Source organism: Cydia fagiglandana, chromosome 11, assembly GCF_963556715.1.
Source record: "Cydia fagiglandana chromosome 11, ilCydFagi1.1, whole genome shotgun sequence".
In the NCBI taxonomy this organism is placed as follows: domain Eukaryota; kingdom Metazoa; phylum Arthropoda; class Insecta; order Lepidoptera; family Tortricidae; genus Cydia; species Cydia fagiglandana.
The window spans coordinates 11898089-11905927 of record NC_085942.1 but is presented as its reverse complement, the minus strand read 5'-3'; positions in this window follow the sequence as shown (position 1 = coordinate 11905927).

Genomic DNA, 7839 nt, shown 5'->3' with positions numbered 1-7839 from the left:
ATGGATCTAGTACGTGTCGTCTCTTGTGAATATCTTGAAGTTCGAATACGGTAGTTTATTGGACTACCCTTTTCTCATTATGAAGTAGAAAGATATGAGTTGTCTATTTCGCGCCGTAGTTTTGCTGTAACCACTTTTCCTAACCAGCATACGTCTGGTCTCCGTCAGTTGTGAACCTTATGGCTACACTTATACCGGCTCACTCGAGGCAATACAACCAGCAAGTGATGAAAACAGCGCTGCATCTTGCCCGCAAACCGTTAAAAACCATAAACACCTCTGCTCACCCGATGCTAAGGCTTAAAATGGCTGAGCTAGAATAAGGAAAAAAGGATGTGTTGATGCTAGTTAGGAGCAGAATATTCACCATGCATTGCCGCAGATTCTCCAGTATAATGTGATCTCAGACTATACATGGTTGTCACTGATCCCGAGATCAAGTTATACTAGTGTTAGTAAGCAAAACCTCTGAGAAACAACAAGCTGGATTAGGTACTTTTAAGCATTAGTATGCAGGACACGTTTTCTCACACAATACGGGTCAAGGAAGACCAGAAACACGAAATAAAACCCTCAAAGCAAGAGTCTGGCGAGAGTTTGACTTGAAGCTATATTTAGAATAGGTAATTTATTTATTTATTATTAATATCACAAGAACGGTTACAGTAATACTTATACCAATTACACTTGCTACTACTTATACAAGTTATACAATTATATCAATAGAATTTAAAAAAAACTTAACCACATTATAACATCATTAAAAATTAAGTATACAATTATAACAATAAAATCTCACATTACAAGTTTTCCATTCATCATCTATTCATTCACTCTCACAATAAGCGAGGCACCTGGACATTAGTTTAGGCCACTTATCTATGAAAATATCCACTTGTGGATTCGTGCGCAGGAGCCCGTTGAGTGAGTTGATCATGTCACACAGCGGCGAGTTGCGACGCGCAGCGGTTGCGCGCGGTCCTGTACCGTCCCACAGCTGTAAGTATGGTCGCCGGCGAGAGTTATTCGGAGGCACGACTATGCAGTTGAGAACATTTATGGTAACATTCCATTTCTAACCGCAGCTGCACTACCGGTACTGAACGCGTCGCTGTCATTGTCAATTTCCATAGTAAAATTGACAGTAGTGCAGCTGTCGTTGGAAATGGAATGTTACCCTTAGAGTGACATTCCATTTCCAACTGCAGCTGCAATACTGTTCATTTTACTATGGAAACGCGTCGCTGTCATTGTCAATTTCCATAGAAAATGAACAGTATTGCAGCTGCAGTTGGAAATGGAATGTCACTTTAAGAGTAATAAATAGTTCGGTAATCGAATAAAGTTTTCTTTGGGGGTTGAAAATTTTTAGAGAGTATTATATCACTTTCGGAGTTTATTTGATAAATTGAAGGTCTTCGAAAGCAATTGGTTTTCTTTTGTGTGTGCTAAGGACTTTTTTCTTACTTAGTTAACGTAAAAAAGGCGCTCCATTTTCTGGAAATAAAATGTGTTTAGTGACCTATAGTTCGTTTTTTTAGCATTAGAAAGAAGTTGCAAGAAGGTAAGCGATCTTGACGTGTCTTTTAATTGAAAAACGCTTTTTAAAAATCTAAAACTATAACTTATGAAAGCAGAAGAACATAAATGATCGTATTAGATTCATAATTGTTCATATTTGCCGTAACTTACTTATGTGTTTTTCAATTAAAAGACACATCAAGATTGTTTACCTTATTTCTAATGCTAAAAAAAACTAACTATAGCTAAGCCACAGGACTTTATGGATTTTAAGGTTTACAACAATTAATTACACCTTTGATTTAAGTATAGGATATACACCTACGAGTAAGGCCGGAAGAGCCCTACTAATATAACTTCTGCCATGAATTCCACAGCACAACTTGTAGGTACATATATTACACAAATTTAGCACGCAATTGTTTCCTTTTTCACTCACCCTGAAATATTTAAGTGCCTTGGTTCAATTCTTTCTTAGTAAGAGTTTAATCATTTGTTGTCATTGTTTCGTTTTAGTTATTAAGTTTTATATTTCAATATTACTACGAGTATAACGTATCCTACCTACTACTCGTATATCCCGCGACTATTTAGAACAGTGATGGGTATTGAGGACATAATTACTCTATCTTTAGCTTTTAACGTCGGCGTGCTCTAATTTAATCAACTCACAATAATCAGAGATGGACTTGTTTTAAGTACTTAGACATGTATTTTTAGTTCATGAGTCTAGACGTCTAGGCCACTCGACAGCTGTTTAAAGATACAAGCTGTCTTCTATTTCGAGGTAAGACGTAGCTTTATCGATTCAGCGACTTACATTGTGATCCAAAATAAAACTCACATTAGGTTTCAATTTCCTGTAGTACCTAACAGAAATCTTTTATACTTCTCTCTCTTAATCTTTTATTCAGAATTCAAAAACAGGTACTGTGAGTAATCGTAGATCTACTAGTGTACTGTTACATATTATGTAGAAGTATTAGTACCTACATGAGTAGGTGCCTTCTGGACTGAGTAGTGTGACCATGACCTCTGTTTCCCGCAGCATAATTCTAACGCTCGTTTGCCCCTTGACACATCTCGTCTGCTCTCATGAGACGCGAGCGAATAATGAGAACCAGACCTGAAGTGTTAATAAAAATACTTAAATAAAACGTAACCACTTATTATCATGTAGGTATATACCTAAGTATTTAATTTCCTCGCATAATGCTACATCATAATAATTTACTCGAGTCGCTCATAAATCTACCCTTATCATACCATATTCTCCACCTACACGTAACTTAAGAAAATAATGAAAAGCGCTCATTAGAGCATTTTCAGTTAATCCAATTTCACGTGCGGCCTAACGTGAACTTTTATCGGCTAACCAAAATGTTACTTCCAAAACCCCATAAATCATATTAACCAATTTCAAATTTTGAACCCTTTGTCGAATGGAGTAAGGCTGCTTTTAGTTTGTACTTATTGAGACATATAAGGGGATTTGAAGTAAGCCGTAGGTAGAAGTTGATACAACTTTAATCGTCGTTCACGTGTTTGGTTTCGTACTCCCTTGTCAGGTGAATGCGTGTAGGTAGCCCTTGCTAACCTGTATTCAGTCATTTATGCAGAAGGGGCAGATTCTCTTTTATTTTGTTGACTATTTTTAGACTTTACGGTCCTATTTCAATAGAGTTAAATTATGTTTTAGAACAGAATATTTGTATCGCAGCTTAGCAAAGTATTATAACAAAATAACCTTAACTATTTAAAATCGTAGGTACCTACCTAATCTTAACATAGTTTAGGATGTTTAGATTTGACAGGGTAATTGCAAACATGGGACATAATTATGCACCTACTTCCGCACTGATGTCTGCCAGTCACATAATAAGAAAAGTGCTCCCACGGTGGGCGGGAATCTAACATCCTATTACTAGCGGCTCGATTCTGAAAATGAATTAGATTTCTACTAGACCTCAACAAGTTACGATATGGATAATTTAAAGATATTTGTAAGATAGATTGTCAAATTTGACGTTTCCGCGATTCTGGAGGCCCTCTTGAACGATTTCGACAAGTTATGACTTACATTTGGATATATATATCCAAGTCACATCTAGTCGATATCTAATGTAAATCTAGTTGATCTCTATATCGTTTCTAGATCTTGTGATTATCTCGTTTCCCGAATACGCGTGTAGTACCTAGTATCTAACGTTCTACTGCCGGATTAGATTAGCTTAGGTAATGGTTTTAAGCTCTACTGGCTTTGTATATTTATTTAAGTACTTAATGCCCATTTTTATTTCGATATTAAAATTTAAAAATTTACTAATAAAATCTGGATTAAAACATTTTCATTAAAAAGTTTAATTTCGGTAGCATAATAGCATAAACCCCTCATCAATTCCACATGATTGGGCGACGTATCGATCCATGACGCGTGTCTGCGCCCTTAAACTTTCACCTTCAGTCCTGTGTCAATACGAATAATCTTTTGAACGGCTTTACGATTATTGACGTAACAAGGAGCTTTCAAGTGCGCAATTTAAACCAAAAAAGAAAGATAAATTCTTGAGAAAGAATATCAAATATGCTTTACAATGTCTGTGAAATTAAAAGCTTAGAGCGTGTGAATTTGTTTTTTGTGTAGGACAAATTAAAATGTGCCCTCTACCACAATAACTCACTGCACAAATGAAATTATGACGTAAGTACTTTAAGTAAAATCAAATGATTTATTTGACTATAAAATTACTCGTATTACAATTTAACATTTAGTTAGAAAGGGACTAATATTTACTAACTTCAAAAAATGAAGATACTTAATCAAAATAAATAAATAATGATAAGGCCAATTCGAACTCACATTTTGATATTAAATGTATGTTTTTTGTTAATGTGTCATCATTCGCCCAATGCGTGTTACTAACAAGTACGAACGAAATGCACGCGCGATGATAGCAAAATGACATCAAATTTCATATCGGAATACAAGTTCAAATTGGTCTTAATGAAGTGAGAATTGTTTAAAGTACCTGCTTATTCTTATTTCCATAGAAGTTGTATTGTAGATGTAAATACTTTCCTAATTGGATAAGTTTCCATGATCCTTGAAGTCGATTTATTAGTTAAACGCACAATTAATTTTCTGTTCCGAGAAAATCTCTGTAAAACAATGTTCTACGTAACTATTTATTAATCTGTGGTTCTACTTGATATCGAGCTTCTTATTAAAGTCAGGTCTCAATTTACCGAGTATTTATATTAGGTACCTACTTCAATTTACGGAGATTTATTATAATGGCTGTTTATCCATCATTTGTCCTGTCACGGGCCTATTCCGAAGTATACTAACTAAAATCTTTCAATAATGTTAATTTCCAAAGAGGAAGTTTGTATGAAAAGGCGATTTCGTGCGGGTCTTCCACTTTTGTCTTAATGGTTGTAATTTCAAAATTTAGCTGATTAACAACGGCTGCTATGGTTATATTATGGCTTAATCTCAACCCTTAAGTAAGTTTTAGTAGCATATTAAACCAAATACAACGCAATTCCATCAAAATCGTAACAAAATGCAGTTCCAGGTTTTTATTCCCACAGTAAACATTGTAAGGCCGGTGGTGTAAGGGACAGAAGAGCCATATGATCTTCTGATTCACACGTACCTTTTCTAAAAAAACATTGTTTCGGAGACCTACTAACCTAAATTAATTTATTTTGAGTGCAATAATTTAATTACACGAAAAGTACAAAAACACATAGAGCTGAAAAACAATTATTATTCGCTTATATCTGCGACAGTCGGCTAAACATATATTTTCTACGTAGGTATTCCTTTGCGATGTTAATTTATGTCAGCAGTAAAATCATCCAGGTAAAAGCTATTTAATCGCCTCGCTTAATAGTTTGCTTCTCAAAGTCTGCCCATTCTATTCGCTTACCGAGGACGGTCGACACAGCTCAAGCAAAACCTTAAAACGTGATCTCCGATTACGCATAGTTTTCACAGATCTCGAGCTCACATTATACTGGTTCGCCACTAGAACTCAACTCAACTGTGTAACCAACAGGAACACAGCCTGGCTTTTCCTCTTAACGGTCTCTCACAAGTTTATTGCAACCAAGACGTGACCCATTTGCGTGCGAATTAAGCACAGGAAACCAGGTTACCGAGAACGACCTCGGTAATCGGCTCATTGACTTTCAGGACACGGAAACTACCTGCAAAATGTACCTAAAGACACATTTAAAAAGGAATTGTTACCTAGTTTATTTTCTGCATCCGTAAAAACGATGAGGTTCAGGCTACTTATGTCACTAATTTCAGTTCGAGAGTCCTAACCCCCTACGAAAATAATATATTTAGGTTATTACCTCGGCGCTATATTGTATTGGAGCGACATTAAGTAATAGGTAATCGACAACCTTTACGCGTGGGGCGTCGCATATCTTTACTATTTCATATCTAGTGAATCTCTAATTCGTTAGTCATCAACGAGAAAGTATACAATAAAAACACTAGATGAAACGAATAGCGGGATCACAATGTAATCCGTGAAGCATAATTTTCTTGTCAGTCCATGACTTCCTCGGTCGGTGTGGCCAATACAAAGACTTATTTCTATAATATTAAAATAAAACCATCTATTAGTCCATTGGAACATTAGGCGTTGGTTCACATACGACCACCCACATAGGTAGTACCTGACTAGTGTGACCACGCATTCAAATTACAGTAGAATTCTCATTAGCGTCTCCGTTAAAAAGGTCATGCGTTTTGGTAATTACCTACAAACAAGCCATAGAAAGTACCGTAGTTTTGTTGTTTACAAGTTGCGTTGTCATGTTACGTCAATCGTGTTTGGTCGCAGTAAAAACGTTTTTTGGAATATTTTCAGTATTAAAATCGGCTACAATAGCGAGGAAAATTAGCATTTTTATTTTGAGTGGAGGGTAGGGTTGCCACCTTTTTACTAAGCAAATAGAGTAGTTCTCATCTTAATTCAAAAAATTGTAGCGATGCTACATAATTTCCTATACCAAACATGTACTTTCTCATACAATGTGACCTGTACAATATTAGTGTCGCATTTTGGACAGAATAACATACACCAGAGTATGACACTTATGTAAAACTGTAATGTACCTTCTCAGCTGTAGGTTGATTAGCATATACTGCCTCCTGGCTAACTGGTTTCGAAGAAACAAGTCCAAAGAGCATGCCACTCGAACGGAACTTGTCACCCAGATTGTACAAAGGTTATTGGACCAAACCTGGCTTCACGTATATCAAAATTATCCTCGTGATCCGCTTTAACTGCTCAAGTAGGTCACATCCTAATTTAATTTGTATTTTAGAATCATTTATGAAATTATATAAAAACATAAAAAAGACTTTCGTTGGGTAGTCGTAAGTTTGACAGCCCGGTGACAGCTAAGAATATAGGCGTTTTGTTCAGGCATAAGCAAGGATATATTCCAAAGGAAACAAAGTAGAAACGTACGATAAAAATATAATTATTAGTGATTATTATTAACCACTTAAAATATTACAAGTATTAATGAGTATTGATATTTTTCGAGAACCATTTGATTTAGAAAAGATTTAAGTTGGTTTGACGTTTAATGTGTTGATGTGAATCGAAACGCAACGTGACAGGTAGGATTTTATTTCGAACTGTCACTGTCACTACACTTGGACTTGGAATGGGAATACGCTAGGATGTAGATGGTTTCTAATTAAAGATTAAGAGGAATTGCCTCGTCTCCTTCCGCCGCCTGGTCCGGCTGGTGGGAGACCGATTTGTAAAGTGCGTATATCGCTGTGCGTGAATTGTGCGCGTGATTTACTTAGTGCGTCCCGTGTCGCCGATGGACATGAGCACGGTTGGTGATCGTGTTCCCTGGCGCGCTGTTGCGCGTCCCCGATTTTGCTGAGCGTCATGCTGACGCTGCCTCTACGCCGTAGGACGCGGCCTTGACTTGCAGGCCGTGTGTCGGATGGTTATGCTGCCGTCCGACGACTCCAAGGTGTCTTCGTGCGGGTCCTTCCCGTGAAAGTCCGAACGCCGCGGATTGTTCTCGCCTTAGCTTGTCACAGCTGGGGCTCGATGAACGCCCGCCGCTGATCTACGTCGATCTGTCTGCTACGCTAAGTTCCAGGATGAAAGCTACACCCGGTGTCCGTGAGTGCACTAGACTTTCGTTTTAGGTTTTGGCCAAAACTCCGCGTTTCGCCCGTCTCGCGATCGTAGATTAAGGTTTACTATGGTGTCGCCCCATAACCGCCAACGGTTTATAAAAACAGATTGTATTTTGAGTAGC